Consider the following 15074-nt stretch of genomic DNA (forward strand, 5'->3'; position numbering starts at 1 on the left):
CACGCAGACACGCAGCGCCTGACACACACGCAGACACGCAGCGCCTGACACACACGCAGCGCCTGACACACACGCAGACACGCAGCGCCTGACACACACGCAGCGCCTGACACACACGCAGCGCCTGACACACACGCAGCGCCTGACACACACGCAGACACGCAGCGCCTGACACACACGCAGACACGCAGCGCCTGACACACACGCAGACACGCAGCGCCTGACACACACGCAGACACGCAGCACCTGACAGACACGCACACACACACACACACACAGCACCTGACACAGATATGCAGCGCCTGACACACACACGCAGACATACAGCGCCTGACACACACACACGCAGACATGCAGCACCTGACACACACATGCAGCACCTGACAGACACACACACCCACACACACACACAGACATGCAGCACCTGACACACCCACACACACACACACACACACACATGCATCACCTGACACACCCACACACACAGACATGCATCACCTGACACACCCACACACATATACAGACATGCAGCACCTGACACACACACACACACACACACACAGACATGCAGCGCCTGACACACACACACATACAGACATGCAGCACCTGACACACACACACACATACAAACATGCAGCACCTGACACACACACACACACACACACACACACACACGCAGCACCTGACACACATATATACATGTGGCATTTAACGCACACACGCACAGCACCTGACACACAATCATATACACTCAGAGCACCTAACACACACATACACTCGCAGCACCTCACACACACTCGTATACACACGCAGCACCTGCCACTCACACATATATACACATGCAGCACCTGCCACTCCCACATACATGAACAGCACCTGAAACACACATACACGCGCAGCACCTGACAGTCACACACATACAGATGCGACAGCTGACACAAACACATACACGCTCAACACCTGACACCCACGTGGCAGCTGACGCATACAAATGCAGCACCTGAAATACACACATATACACGTGCAGCACCTGAGACACACACATACATGTACAGCACCTGAGACACACACACATGTATGTACACGCGCGGCTCCAGGCACACACATACGTACGTACACACGCGGCACTTGACACACACACGTACACGCGCGGCACCTGACACAAACACACACACACACACGTACGTACATGTGTGGCACCTGACACACACACGTATGCACACGTGTGGCTCCTGACACACACGCGCGTTGCTCCTGACACACACACATGTACGTACGCGCTCGGCTCCTGACACACACACGTATGTATACGCGCGGCACCTGAAACCTACACGTATGTACGTATACGTGCGGCTCCTGACACCCTCACGCATGTACACGCGTGGCTCCTGGCACACTGGCACACACACACGCGGCACCTGACACATACACGCGTGTACGTACACACATGCACAGCACCTGACATACACACATGTAGGTACGCGCCACCTGACACACACACACACACACACACACACACGTACACGCACGACACCTGACACACACGTACGTACGCGCACGGCACCTGACACACACGTACATACTAGTGATGAGTGGGTTCGGTTCGTCGGAATCCGGACCCCCCGAACTTCACCCATTTTACATGGGTCCGAGGCAGGTTCGAACCTTCCCGCCTTGCTCGGCTAACCCGAGCGCGCCCGAACGTCATCATCCCGCTGTCGGATTCCCGCGAGATTCGGATGTCTGCATTCGTGGAAAGGGGTCCCATGTGTAAACATGGGACCCCTTTCAGTCCGTCTGGTCCGGGTGTTCGGTTTGTTGTTTTGCCAAGTACGTGGAGTTAATCTGGAACCTGGATCAGGTGAGTATAATTATCTTTTATTTTCAGGTACCCGTGGATTCTACTTGGAGAAGAGGACCGACTGCTTCGTGTCAACATAGGTAAGTATGTGTGTGTCGGCAGGTGTGAAATAAAGTTATACTTTCACGGTGTCTGTGTCCTTTTTTTTATTTGGGTATTTTTCCCCCAGTAGAACTACAGGTACCAGCGGGCCCGTTTTTCTCCCTTTTTCTCCCGCATGCTGGTACTTGTGGTTCTCAAAGTACCAGATTGCGGGGGAGGCTTGCTGGGACTTGTAGTACTACTGGAAAAAACAATATTCTTTCAATTTTCTCAAGGCTATCAGCCTCCCATCCGCAGCCCTTGGATGGGGGGGACAGCCTCGGGCTTCACCCCTGGCCCTTGGGTGGCTGGGGGGGGACCCCTTGATTGAAGGGGTCCCCACTCCCCCAGGGTACCCCGGCCAGGGGTGACTAGTTGGATATTTAATGCCACGGCCGCAGGGCACTGTATAAAAGTGACCCCCGGCTGTGGCATTATCTGTCCAGCTAGTGGAGCCCGATGCTGGTGTAAAAATAATGGGGGACCCTACTCTTTTTGTCCCCCGTATTTTTTGCACCAGCACCAGGCGCAGAGCCCGGAGCTGGTTTTAAAAATACGGGGGATCCCCTGTCCGTTTTTCCCCCGGATTTTTAGAACCAGGACCGGATCGAAGAGCCCGAGGCTGGTTATGCTTTGGAGGGGGGACCCCACGCAATTTTTCTTTTCCGGGTTTTTCACATTCCATTTAAAAAAAAAATAATAATAATAATAATCTTTTAAAAAATATATAAATAATACTTGTGCCTCCAAAAAAGACAAACCAAGTACCTAATCCCTTCTAATATAAATAGATATGCTATTACCCCAAAAAAATATTATTTTTTATTAGATTCCGCCTGCAAAGTGTGGCGGATTGAAAATGACGAATTTACTGTTTAAAAGCACTGTTGTCGAATTTACAAACTTCAATTGAATATACTTTTGTTGAATTGCCGCATTTGTACCATTGCAGAAAAGTCGAATTTGTCAAATGTCGAATTTTAAAAAGTCGAATTTTGAAAGGATGCAAGAATAGGCCCCGCCCCCTTCTTCACATCAGCCGTCCCCTTCTACCCCTGTACCTTGCTCTCTCCTGTCTGTGCTCTCTCCCGTCTGTAGGACTAGGCCCCGTCCCCTTCTTACCCTCCAGTGACTGCTCTCTCCTGACAAGTGGACCAGGCCTGCCCCCTACACGCTGCTGGTGTCTTCATTGTTACTTGGTCTGGAGCTCCGTTGGGGAGAGAACTCACGTGAGCTCATTAAGAATGAGGAACTGGGATGTTTTAATTTTATTGTGAGTAGTGTACTGTGGTGATGTAGTATGTTGTATGGGGGGTATAGTGTAACTATGAAGTGCAGCATATGGGAGGGCTATAGCATAGTGATGTAGTGTGGCATATGGGGGGTGGTAGCGCATAGGCGTGCGTACAGGGGGTGCCTGGTGCGCACAGGCACTCCCTAATGTCCAGCACCGCTGCACACCACGCTTGCTGTGGCACAGTGATCGCTGAGTGTGTGATCGGTGGAGCCTAGCCTGTAGCTCATTTCCGTACCTCCCACCACCGCTGCGCCCGCCCCCCCTCTGCCTGCTGCTAATACTATGCTGAGTGCATTCGTCGGCGGCCTCACTGGGGGGACTGGTGTCACCTTGCAATGTGACGTGGTGATGTCCGCCTATGCTCTCCTCCCGCCCACCCGTGCTTTCCTCCCGCTGCGGTCTCTCAGTCCTAGTGTGCCGCGGCTGCCACACCACTGGCAGTGTTCCTCTAGGGGGGACTGGGAGCCGCCGGCAGACACATTCTGCTGAGACTTACTTGTCAGTGCGGGTTCCGGATGGCAGGCGGCGGGTGGGAGGGCAGACGGGGAGCAGGTGTCACAAGGAGTGTGTGGGTAACTAAATCACAATACTTCCGCTCAACGTGGCACTGCTGGTCCTTCATCTCCCATGTCTCTTCACCAGGTGGCGGGCGGCCCGGAAATTAAGTGATGTGTTGTGCAGCAGTCAGTGTGAAGTGACTGTGAGTAACACTGATGGTGCTGATGATGCTGCTGCAGAATCGGGAAGCAATTAATTCATAAATATAATGTACTCAGTGTATTATACATACATAAACATGTACATACGTGTATTTGTGTATACATGTATATACATGAGTGTGTGTGCATATATATATATACAGCCAGTTCCAAGGAACAAAAGTCCTCCCCCGCTTCCGCTAAGTCCACAGCATGACGCTGGGGCTCCACTGGTGGAGCCAGGTGCGGTGGGGGCCCGTCTCAAGTGCTTCAGCAATCAGTGGGCTTGCTCACTGGTGGATCCCTGGATTCTACAAGTAGTGTCTCAGGGATTCAAGCTGGAATTCGAGACGTCTCCCCCTCGACGTTTCCTAAAATCTGCCTTGCCAACATCTCCCTTGGACAGGGAGGCTGTGATAGAGGCAAATTCACAAGCTGTATTTGCAGCAGGTGATAGTCAAGGTACCCCTCCTTCAACAAGGAAGGGGTTACTATTCCACAATGTTTGTGGTACCGAAACCGGACGGTTCGGTGAGACCCATTTTAAATCTTTGAACACGTATATAAAACGGTTCAAGTTCAAGATGACCCTTAGTTCGCATTAAACACCCCCACCCTCCTTCGGTGTGGGGCTCATGTTGGCAATGCCCCAGCCCCTGAAGCATTCAAGCTGATTTCTTGCAGCAGCTGGGAACTGTAACAGCTCCAGAGCTGCTCTGTGAGGCAAGTAAAAGGGTGTGGGCCCTGCAGCACTACCTGTAGTTTGCATTGTGTGTTGGAAGGAACAAAGTAAGCAGACGGGAGAAGTCAGGATAGTGCGCAAGGGCATAGAAGGGAGCGGCTCAAGAAAAGAGAAGTGGAAACAGACAGCAAACTAGGCTGGAGAGAGACCTGAGACAAAGAGATCTGAATTATACGAGAGACGGCCAGGGGAAACACAAATTATGCAGTCAAGTTTCCCACATTTGGGGAAATCACAGGGGCAGCACACCCAGAGTGCAATGGGTGAGCCTTGCCCTGGGAGAAGCACCTACATGATCATAGTATCTCACCTGGCAGGTAAGTAGGAGTTGGGCTAGAGCTGGGGAGGGTCGCTGCTCGGGTACCCCCCTGTCAAGTGAAGGAGATCCAACTGAGGCAGCACAAGGGAACTCTCGAAAGAGGAACAAGGCTAGAGGAAGATCTGAGACAAAGAAATCTGATTTTTACCAGAGTTGACCAGAAGAAAGCACAAACACAGTCCCCCACTACCACAAATAATGCAGTCAAGTTTCCCACATTTGGGGAAATCACAGGGGCAGCACACCCAGAGTGCAATGGGTGAGCCTTGCCCTGGGAGAAGCACCTTCCTGATCATAGTTTCTCACCTGGCAGGTAAGTAGGAGTTGAGCTAGAGCTGGGGAGGGTCGCTGCTCGGGCACCCCCCTGTCAAGTGAAGGAGATCCAACTGAGGCAGCACAAGGGAACTCTCGAAAGAAGAACAAGGCTAGAGGAAGATCTGAGACAAAGAAATCTGACTTTTACCAGAGCTGACCAGAGGAAAGCACAAACACAGTCCCTCTCTACCACAAATAATGCAGTCGAGTTTCCCACATTTGGGGAAATCACAGGGGTCATCATACCCAGAATGCAATGAATGAACCTCACCCTGGGAGAACAATCTTCATGACCATGATATCTCCTATGCAAAATAAGTATGATTTGGGATAGGGCTGGGGAGGGCCGCTGCTCAGGCACATCTCTGTCAAGTAAAGGCGATTCAACTGAGGCAGCACAAGGGAACTCTCATCTGGGGACAACAACTGCTGGGAGAACACATATTTTCAGATGAACATGGGAGGGCAGAAGGCTGCCTAATACTGAAGCACCCCCAAACAACAAACCAAATGCAACAACTAGTACAAGCATTCCTGGGGGAAGGCCTGCAGCAGATGGATTTGCATATGGTGATGTCATCCAAGCAGTGGGTCAAAGTTGGCTTCAACCCTCGTCTGCATATGAAAAGAAAAAAGGGATGTGCAGGACATGGCGTCCTTTTGTGGCGCTTGGATGACCCTTAATTCGCATTAAACATCTCCACCCTCCTTCGGTGTGGGGCTCATGTTGGCTATTCCCCAGCCCCTGAAGCATTCAAGATGATTTCTTGCAGCAGCTGGGCACTGTAACAGCTCCAGAGCTGTTCTGTAAAGCATGTAAAAGGGTGTGGGCCCTGCAGCACTACCTGTAGTATGCATTGTGCATTGGAAGGCACAAAGTAAGCAGACGGGAGAGGTCAGGATAGTGCGCAAGGGCATAGAAGGGAGCGGCTCAAGAAAAGAGAAGTGGAAACAGACAGCAAACTAGGCTGGAGAAAGACCTGGGACAAAGAGATCTGAATTATACGAGAGCCGACCAGAGGAAACACAAATTATGCAGTCAAGTTTCCCACATTTGGGGAAATCGCAGGAGCAGCACACCCAGAGTGCAATGGGTGAGCCTTGCCCTGGGAGAAGCACCTTCCTGATCATAGTATCTCACCTGGCAGGTAAGTAGGAGTTGGGCTAGAGCTGGGGAGGGTCGCTGCTCGGGCACCCCCCTGTCAAGTGAAGGAGATCCAACTGAGCCAGCACAAGGGAACTCTCGAAAGAAGAACAAGGCTAGAGGAAGATCTGAGACAAAGAAATCTGACTTTTACCAGAGCTGAGCAGAGGAAAGCACAAACACAGTCCCCCACTACCACAAATAATGCAGTCGAGTTTCCCACATTTGGGGAAATCACAGGGGTCAGCATACCCAGAATGCAATGAATGAACCTCACCCTGGGAGAACAATCTTCATGACCATGGTATCTCCTATGCAAAATAAGTATGATTTGGGATAGGGCTGGGGAGGGCCGCTGCTCAGGCACATCTCTGTCAAGTAAAGGAGATTCAACTGAGGCAGCACAAGGGAACTCTCATCTGGGGACAACAACTGCAGGGAGAACACATATTTTCAGATGAACATGGGAGGGCAGAAGGCTGCCTAATACTGAAGCACCCCCAAACAACAAACCAAATGCAACAACTAGTGCAAGCATTCCTGGGGGAAGGCCTGCAGCAGATTGATTTGCATATGGTAATGCCATCCAAGCAGTGGGTCAAAGTTGGCTTCAACCCTCGTCTGCATATGAAAAGAGAAAAGGGGCGTGCAGGGCATGGCGGCCTTTTGCGGCGCTTGGGTGACCCTTAGTTCGCATTAAACATCTCCACCCTCCTTCGGTGTGGGGCTCATGTTGGCAATGCCCCAGCCCCTGAAGCATTCAAGCTGATTTCTTGCAGCAGCTGGGTACTGTAACAGCTCCAGAGCTGCTCTGTGAGGCAAGTAAAAGGGTGTGGGCCCTGCAGCACTACCTGTAGTTTGCATTGTGTGTTGGAAGGCACAAAGTAAGCAGACGGGAGAAGTCAGGATAGTGCGCAAGGGCATAGAAGGGAGCGGCTCAAGAAAAGAGAAGTGGAAACAGACAGCAAACTAGGCTGGAGAGAGACCTGAGACAAAGAGATCTGAATTATACGAGAGACGGCCAGGGGAAACACAAATTATGCAGTCAAGTTTCCCACATTTGGGGAAATCACAGGGGCAGCACACCCAGAGTGCAATGGGTGAGCCTTGCCCTGGGAGAAGCACCTACATGATCATAGTATCTCACCTGGCAGGTAAGTAGGAGTTGGGCTAGAGCTGGGGAGGGTCGCTGCTCGGGTACCCCCCTGTCAAGTGAAGGAGATCCAACTGAGGCAGCACAAGGGAACTCTCGAAAGAGGAACAAGGCTAGAGGAAGATCTGAGACAAAGAAATCTGATTTTTACCAGAGTTGACCAGAAGAAAGCACAAACACAGTCCCCCACTACCACAAATAATGCAGTCGAGTTTCCCACATTTGGGGAAATCACAGGGGTCAGCATACCCAGAATGCAATGAATGAACCTCACCCTGGGAGAACAATCTTCATGACCATGGTATCTCCTATGCAAAATAAGTATGATTTGGGATAGGGCTGGGGAGGGCCGCTGCTCAGGCACATCTCTGTCAAGTAAAGGAGATTCAACTGAGGCAGCACAAGGGAACTCTCATCTGAGGACAACAACTGCAGGGAGAACACATATTTTCAGATGAACATGGGAGGGCAGAAGGCTGCCTAATACTGAAGCACCCCCAAACAACAAACCAAATGCAACAACTAGTGCAAGCATTCCTGGGGGAAGGCCTGCAGCAGATGGATTTGCATATGGTGATGTCATCCAAGCAGTGGGTCAAAGTTGGCTTCAACCCTCGTCTGCATATGAAAAGAAAAAAGGGATGTGCAGGGCATGGTGTCCTTTTGTGGCGCTTGGATGACCCCTCCTTCGGTGTGGGGCTCATGTTGGCTATGCCCCAGCCCCTGAAGCATTCAAGATGATTTCTTGCAGCAGCTGGGCACTGTAACAGCTCCAGAGTTGCTCTGTAAAGCATGTAAAAGGGTGTGGGCCCTGCAGCACTACCTGTAGTATGCATTGTGCGTTGGAAGGCACAAAGTAAGCAGACGGGAGAGGTCAGGATAGTGCGCAACTGCATAGAAGGGAGCGGCTCAAGAAAAGAGAAGTGGAAACAGACAGCAAACTAGGCTGGAGAAAGACCTGAGACAAAGAGATCTGAATTATATGAGAGCCGACCAGAGGAAACACAAATTATGCAGTCAAGTGTCCCACATTTGGGGAAATCGCAGGAGCAGCACACCCAGAGTGCAATGGGTGAGCCTTGCCCTGGGAGAAGAACCTTCCTGATCATAGTATCTCACCTGGCAGGTAAATAGGAGTTGGGCTAGAGCTGGGGAGGGTCGCTGCTCGTGCACCCCCCTGTCAAGTGAAGGAGATCCAACTGAGGCAGCACAAGGGAACTCTCGAAAGAAGAACAAGGTTAGAGGAAGATCTGAGACAAAGAAATCTGACTTTTACCAGAGCTGACCAGAGGAAAGCACAAACACAGTCCCCCACTACCACAAATAATGCAGTCGAGTTTCCCACATTTGGGGAAATCACAGGGGTCAGCATACCCAGAATGCAATGAATGAACCTCACCCTGGGAGAACAATCTTCATGACCATGGTATCTCCTATGCAAAATAAGTATGATTTGAGATAGGGCTGGGGAGGGCCGCTGCTTAGGCACATCTCTGTCAAGTAAAGGAGATTCAACTGAGGCAGCACAAGGGAACTCTCATCTGGGGACAACAACTGCAGGGAGAACACATATTTTCAGATGAACATGGGAGGGCAGAAGGCTGCCTAATACTGAAGCACCCCCAAACAACAAACCAAATGCAACAACTAGTGCAAGCATTCCTGGGGGAAGGCCTGCAGCAGATTGATTTGCATATGGTAATGCCATCCAAGCAGTGGGTCAAAGTTGGCTTCAACCCTCGTCTGCATATGAAAAGAGAAAAGGGGTGTGCAGGGCATGGCGGCCTTTTGCGGCGCTTGGATGACCCCTAGTTCGCATTAAACACCTCCACCCTCCTTCGGTGTGGGGCTCATGTTTGCTATGCCCCAGCCCCTGAAGCATTCAAGCTGATTTCTTGCAGCAGCTGGGTACTGTAACAGCCCCAGAGCTGCTCTGTAAGGCAAGTAAAAGGGTGTGGGCCCTGCAGTACTACCTGTAGTTTGCATTGTGCATTGGAAAGCACAAAGTAAGCAGACGGGAGAAGTCAGGATAGTGCGCAAGGGCATAGAAGGGAGCGGCTCAAGAAAAGAGAAGTGGAAACAGACAGCAAACTAGGCTGGAGAGAGACCTGAGACAAAGAGATCTGAATTATACGAGAGACGACCAGGGGAAACACAAATTATGCAGTCAAGTTTCCCACAAGTAAAGGAGATTCAACTGAGGCAGCACAAGGGAACTCTCATCTGGGGACAACAACTGCAGGGAGAACACATATTTTCAGATGAACATGGGAGGGCAGAAGGCTGCCTAATACTGAAGCACCCCCAAACAACAAACCAAATGCAACAACTAGTGCAAGCATTCCTGGGGGAAGGCCTGCAGCAGATGGATTTGCATATGGTAATGCCATCCAAGCAGTGGGTCAAAGTTGGCTTCAACCCTCGTCTGCATATGAAAAGAGAAAAGGGGCGTGCAGGGCATGGCGGCCTTTTGCGGCGCTTGGGTGACCCTTAGTTCACATTAAACATCTCCACCCTCCTTCGGTGTGGGGCTCATGTTGGCAATGCCCCAGCCCCTGAAGCATTCAAGCTGATTTCTTGCAGCAGCTGGGTACTGTAACAGCTCCAGAGCTGCTCTGTGAGGCAAGTAAAAGGGTGTGGGCCCTGCAGCACTACCTGTAGTTTGCATTGTGTGTTGGAAGGCACAAAGTAAGCAGACGGGAGAAGTCAGGATAGTGCGCAAGGGCATAGAAGGGAGCGGCTCAAGAAAAGAGAAGTGGAAACAGACAGCAAACTAGGCTGGAGAGAGACCTGAGACAAAGAGATCTGAATTATACGAGAGACGACCAGGGGAAACACAAATTATGCAGTCAAGTTTCCCACATTTGGGGAAATCACAGGGGCAGCACACCCAGAGTGCAATGGGTGAGCCTTGCCCTGGGAGAAGCACCTACATGATCATAGTTTCTCACCTGGCAGGTAAGTAGGAGTTGGGCTAGAGCTGGGGAGGGTCGCTGCTCGGGTACCCCCCTGTCAAGTGAAGGAGATCCAACTGAGGCAGCACAAGGGAACTCTCGAAAGAGGAACAAGGCTAGAGGAAGATCTGAGACAAAGAAATCTGATTTTTACCAGAGTTGACCAGAAGAAAGCACAAACACAGTCCCCCACTACCACAAATAATGCAGTCGAGTTTCCCACATTTGGGGAAATCACAGGGGTCAGCATACCCAGAATGCAATGAATGAACCTCACCCTGGGAGAACAATCTTCATGACCATGGTATCTCCTATGCAAAATAAGTATGATTTGGGATAGGGCTGGGGAGGGCCGCTGCTCAGGCACATCTCTGTCAAGTAAAGGAGATTCAACTGAGGCAGCACAAGGGAACTCTCATCTGAGGACAACAACTGCAGGGAGAACACATATTTTCAGATGAACATGGGAGGGCAGAAGGCTGCCTAATACTGAAGCACCCCCAAACAACAAACCAAATGCAACAACTAGTGCAAGCATTCCTGGGGGAAGGCCTGCAGCAGATGGATTTGCATATGGTGATGTCATCCAAGCAGTGGGTCAAAGTTGGCTTCAACCCTCGTCTGCATATGAAAAGAAAAAAGGGATGTGCAGGGCATGGTGTCCTTTTGTGGCGCTTGGATGACCCCTCCTTCGGTGTGGGGCTCATGTTGGCTATGCCCCAGCCCCTGAAGCATTCAAGATGATTTCTTGCAGCAGCTGGGCACTGTAACAGCTCCAGAGTTGCTCTGTAAAGCATGTAAAAGGGTGTGGGCCCTGCAGCACTACCTGTAGTATGCATTGTGCGTTGGAAGGCACAAAGTAAGCAGACGGGAGAGGTCAGGATAGTGCGCAACTGCATAGAAGGGAGCGGCTCAAGAAAAGAGAAGTGGAAACAGACAGCAAACTAGGCTGGAGAAAGACCTGAGACAAAGAGATCTGAATTATATGAGAGCCGACCAGAGGAAACACAAATTATGCAGTCAAGTGTCCCACATTTGGGGAAATCGCAGGAGCAGCACACCCAGAGTGCAATGGGTGAGCCTTGCCCTGGGAGAAGCACCTTCCTGATCATAGTATCTCACCTGGCAGGTAAATAGGAGTTGGGCTAGAGCTGGGGAGGGTCGCTGCTCGTGCACCCCCCTGTCAAGTGAAGGAGATCCAACTGAGGCAGCACAAGGGAACTCTCGAAAGAAGAACAAGGTTAGAGGAAGATCTGAGACAAAGAAATCTGACTTTTACCAGAGCTGACCAGAGGAAAGCACAAACACAGTCCCCCACTACCACAAATAATGCAGTCGAGTTTCCCACATTTGGGGAAATCACAGGGGTCAGCATACCCAGAATGCAATGAATGAACCTCACCCTGGGAGAACAATCTTCATGACCATGGTATCTCCTATGCAAAATAAGTATGATTTGAGATAGGGCTGGGGAGGGCCGCTGCTCAGGCACATCTCTGTCAAGTAAAGGAGATTCAACTGAGGCAGCACAAGGGAACTCTCATCTGGGGACAACAACTGCAGGGAGAACACATATTTTCAGATGAACATGGGAGGGCAGAAGGCTGCCTAATACTGAAGCACCCCCAAACAACAAACCAAATGCAACAACTAGTGCAAGCATTCCTGGGGGAAGGCCTGCAGCAGATTGATTTGCATATGGTAATGCCATCCAAGCAGTGGGTCAAAGTTGGCTTCAACCCTTGTCTGCATATGAAAAAAGAAAAGGGGCGTGCAGGGCATGGCGGCCTTTTGCGGCGCTTGGATGACCCCTAGTTCGCATTAAACACCTCCACCCTCCTTCGGTGTGGGGCTCATGTTGGCTATGCCCCAGCCCCTGAAGCATTCAAGCTGATTTCTTGCAGCAGCTGGGCACTGTAACAGCCCCAGAGCTGCTCTGTAAGGCAAGTAAAAGGGTGTGGGCCCTGCAGTACTACCTGTAGTTTGCATTGTGCATTGGAAAGCACAAAGTAAGCAGACGGGAGAAGTCAGGATAGTGCGCAAGGGCATAGAAGGGAGCGGCTCAAGAAAAGAGAAGTGGAAACAGACAGCAAACTAGGCTGGAGAGAGACCTAAGACAAAGAGATCTGAATTATACGAGAGCCGACCAGGGGAAACACAAATTATGCAGTCAAGTTTCCCACATTTGGGGAAATCGCAGGAGCAGCACACCCAGAGTGCAATGGGTGAGCCTTGCCCTGGGAGAAGCACCTTCATGATCATAGTATCTCACCTGGCAGGTAAGTAGGAGTTGGGCTAGAGCTGGGGAGGGTTGCTGCTCGGGTACCCCCCTGTCAAGTGAAGGAGATCCAACTGAGGCAGCGCAAGGGAACTCTAGAAAAAAGAACAAGGCTAGAGGAAGATCTGAGACAAAGAAATCTGACTTTTACCAGAGCTGACCAGAGGAAAGCACAAACACAGTCCCCCACTACCACAAATAATGCAGTCGAGTTTCCCACATTTGGGGAAATCATAGGGGTCAGCATACCCAGAATGCAATGAATGAACCTCACCCTGGGAGAACAATCTTCATGACCATGGTATCTCCTATGCAAAATAAGTATGATTTGGGATAGAGCTGGGGAGGGCCGCTGCTCAGGCACATCTCTGTCAAGTAAAGGAGATTCAACTGAGGCAGCACAAGGGAACTCTCATCTGGGGACAACAACTGCAGGGAGAACACATATTTTCAGATGAACATGGGAGGGCAGAAGGCTGCCTAATACTGAAGCACCCCCAAACAACAAACCAAATGCAACAACTAGTGCAAGCATTCCTGGGGGAAGGCCTGCAGCAGATGGATTTGCATATGGTGATGTCATCCAAGCAGTGGGTCAAAGTTGGCTTCAACCGTCGTCTGCATATGAAAAGAGAAAAGGGGCGTGCAGGGCATGGCGGCCTTTTGCGGCGCTTGGATGACCCCTAGTTCGCATTAAACACCTCCACCCTCCTTCGGTGTGGGGCTCATGTTGGCTATGCCCCAGCCGCTTAAGCATTCAAGCTGATTTCTTGCAGCAGCTGGGCACTGTAACAGCTCCAGAGCTGCTCTGTAAGGCAAGTAAAAGGGTCTCTGTGGCGCAATCAGTTAGTATGTACGGCTATTAACCAAAAGGTTGGTGGTTCAATCCCACCCAGGGACCTAATTGATCTTGTTATCAGATTTTGGTGATCTTTAAGTAGACAAGTCAAATTTCATACCCCCTGTTATGGTGTAGGGTACCTGGCCTTCTCTGATGTAATCAGAGTTAGATTTGATTCAGTGATTTTATAAAAACATCTAGGAAGCACAATTTAGCAGTGGGTTGCAGAGAAAAAGAAATATGCTGGCAAAAAAATCAAATTGCGTGATTAAACAGCTCTTCATTTTCTGGCTTTATTTTTATGCTAACAAATTTGTTCTCTGAAAAGTGTCCACAAAGCCAAGTCTCTGATTAACACCTTTGTAGGGATGGTTTTTCACCTATTACTAAATTAAACTTGCTTCATTGGAAAGGCAGCAAGATGCATCCTCATTTCAATGTCTACTGAAATAATACAGGTTGACACCAGGAAACATTAACGCCACTGCATCCTTGCTGCTTTCTCATGTGGAAGTCTGTTTAATGTGAAAACAAGGTGATATCTAATTAGCACACAGGTAAGGAATTAAGAAAATCTTTATTTAAGGGTGAAGATGTTTCTCACAAAATTGTTGACCCAATGCATCATTGAAATTCAAGCTGGAAAGATGATTTTAATATATCACTTGTACATTTTGTATTGCTCTTCTGGTGACAATGTAGTTTGTTTTTGTCAATTACCATTTTAATAATAGGGTAAAGAAAATGAAGTGGATTTTTGAAAGAAAACTATACTCTCAATATACTATTAAAACAAATTAAAATGGTAAAAGTTATTGTACTTTAAGTAAAAATAAAAGAGCAAAAATATCAATCCCAGTTTTGATTACTTAAATTAACAAAAAAAAAATGCATATAGCAAAGGATAGTTTCAATCTGCCTACCTCTGGGTTATGGGTCCAGCATGCTTCCATTGCAGTACTCTGCTGCACATGTAAGTGCAAGAGATCCTGAAGCACTCACTCATCATGGGAAAGTACCAATGTGTTTATTCATTGGTTGATGGAAGAAACATCTTACAAAAACTCTCCAGATTATTGATTTTTTAATGTTTTTCTAGGAAACGTTCTAGATGTATGCTTATTAGCCTTTGTCAGTATGTACTGTTTGCAAAGTGTCTCTGTGGCGCAATCAGTTAGTATGTACGGCTATTAACCAAAAGGTTGGTGGTTCAATCCCACCCAGGGACCTAATTGACCTTGTTATCAGATTTTGGTGATCTTTAAGTAGACAAGTCAAAATTTCAAACCCCCTGTTATGGTGTAGGGTACTTGGCCTTCTCTGATGTAATCAGAGTTAGATTTGATTCAGTGATTTTATAAAAACAGCTAGGAAGCACAATTTAGCAGTGG

General features: G+C 49.4%; 13 non-coding genes and 2 pseudogenes across 13 annotated transcripts; all 15 read right to left on the bottom strand.

Annotated features, from left to right (window-relative positions):
- Positions 1-4862: 4862 nt before the first annotated feature.
- On the bottom strand, positions 4863-5004 carry LOC134982177 (U1 spliceosomal RNA; annotated as a pseudogene).
- Positions 5005-5156: 152 nt separating this feature from the next.
- Positions 5157-5319, bottom strand: LOC134982186 (U1 spliceosomal RNA). The gene has a single exon (XR_010190964.1). It is a non-coding gene; the product is annotated as a U1 spliceosomal RNA (small nuclear RNA).
- A 152-nt stretch (positions 5320-5471) lies between these two features.
- LOC134982187 (U1 spliceosomal RNA) lies at positions 5472-5635 on the bottom strand. Its single transcript, XR_010190965.1, has one exon. It is a non-coding gene; the product is annotated as a U1 spliceosomal RNA (small nuclear RNA).
- A 671-nt stretch (positions 5636-6306) lies between these two features.
- Positions 6307-6469, bottom strand: LOC134982188 (U1 spliceosomal RNA). The gene has a single exon (XR_010190966.1). It is a non-coding gene; the product is annotated as a U1 spliceosomal RNA (small nuclear RNA).
- Positions 6470-6621: 152 nt separating this feature from the next.
- On the bottom strand, positions 6622-6785 carry LOC134982179 (U1 spliceosomal RNA). Its single transcript, XR_010190958.1, has one exon. It is a non-coding gene; the product is annotated as a U1 spliceosomal RNA (small nuclear RNA).
- Positions 6786-7477: 692 nt separating this feature from the next.
- On the bottom strand, positions 7478-7619 carry LOC134982178 (U1 spliceosomal RNA; annotated as a pseudogene).
- Positions 7620-7771: 152 nt separating this feature from the next.
- On the bottom strand, positions 7772-7935 carry LOC134982183 (U1 spliceosomal RNA). The gene has a single exon (XR_010190962.1). It is a non-coding gene; the product is annotated as a U1 spliceosomal RNA (small nuclear RNA).
- Positions 7936-8581: 646 nt separating this feature from the next.
- On the bottom strand, positions 8582-8744 carry LOC134982176 (U1 spliceosomal RNA). Its single transcript, XR_010190957.1, has one exon. It is a non-coding gene; the product is annotated as a U1 spliceosomal RNA (small nuclear RNA).
- A 152-nt stretch (positions 8745-8896) lies between these two features.
- On the bottom strand, positions 8897-9060 carry LOC134982180 (U1 spliceosomal RNA). Its single transcript, XR_010190959.1, has one exon. It is a non-coding gene; the product is annotated as a U1 spliceosomal RNA (small nuclear RNA).
- Positions 9061-10413: 1353 nt separating this feature from the next.
- On the bottom strand, positions 10414-10576 carry LOC134982192 (U1 spliceosomal RNA). Its single transcript, XR_010190969.1, has one exon. It is a non-coding gene; the product is annotated as a U1 spliceosomal RNA (small nuclear RNA).
- Positions 10577-10728: 152 nt separating this feature from the next.
- LOC134982185 (U1 spliceosomal RNA) lies at positions 10729-10892 on the bottom strand. The gene has a single exon (XR_010190963.1). It is a non-coding gene; the product is annotated as a U1 spliceosomal RNA (small nuclear RNA).
- A 646-nt stretch (positions 10893-11538) lies between these two features.
- LOC134982191 (U1 spliceosomal RNA) lies at positions 11539-11701 on the bottom strand. Its single transcript, XR_010190968.1, has one exon. It is a non-coding gene; the product is annotated as a U1 spliceosomal RNA (small nuclear RNA).
- A 152-nt stretch (positions 11702-11853) lies between these two features.
- Positions 11854-12017, bottom strand: LOC134982181 (U1 spliceosomal RNA). The gene has a single exon (XR_010190960.1). It is a non-coding gene; the product is annotated as a U1 spliceosomal RNA (small nuclear RNA).
- A 671-nt stretch (positions 12018-12688) lies between these two features.
- Positions 12689-12851, bottom strand: LOC134982189 (U1 spliceosomal RNA). Its single transcript, XR_010190967.1, has one exon. It is a non-coding gene; the product is annotated as a U1 spliceosomal RNA (small nuclear RNA).
- A 152-nt stretch (positions 12852-13003) lies between these two features.
- On the bottom strand, positions 13004-13167 carry LOC134982182 (U1 spliceosomal RNA). Its single transcript, XR_010190961.1, has one exon. It is a non-coding gene; the product is annotated as a U1 spliceosomal RNA (small nuclear RNA).
- Positions 13168-15074: the final 1907 nt, after the last annotated feature.

Source organism: Pseudophryne corroboree (assembly GCF_028390025.1).
Source record: "Pseudophryne corroboree isolate aPseCor3 chromosome 11 unlocalized genomic scaffold, aPseCor3.hap2 SUPER_11_unloc_3, whole genome shotgun sequence".
NCBI lineage: Eukaryota > Metazoa > Chordata > Amphibia > Anura > Myobatrachidae > Pseudophryne > Pseudophryne corroboree.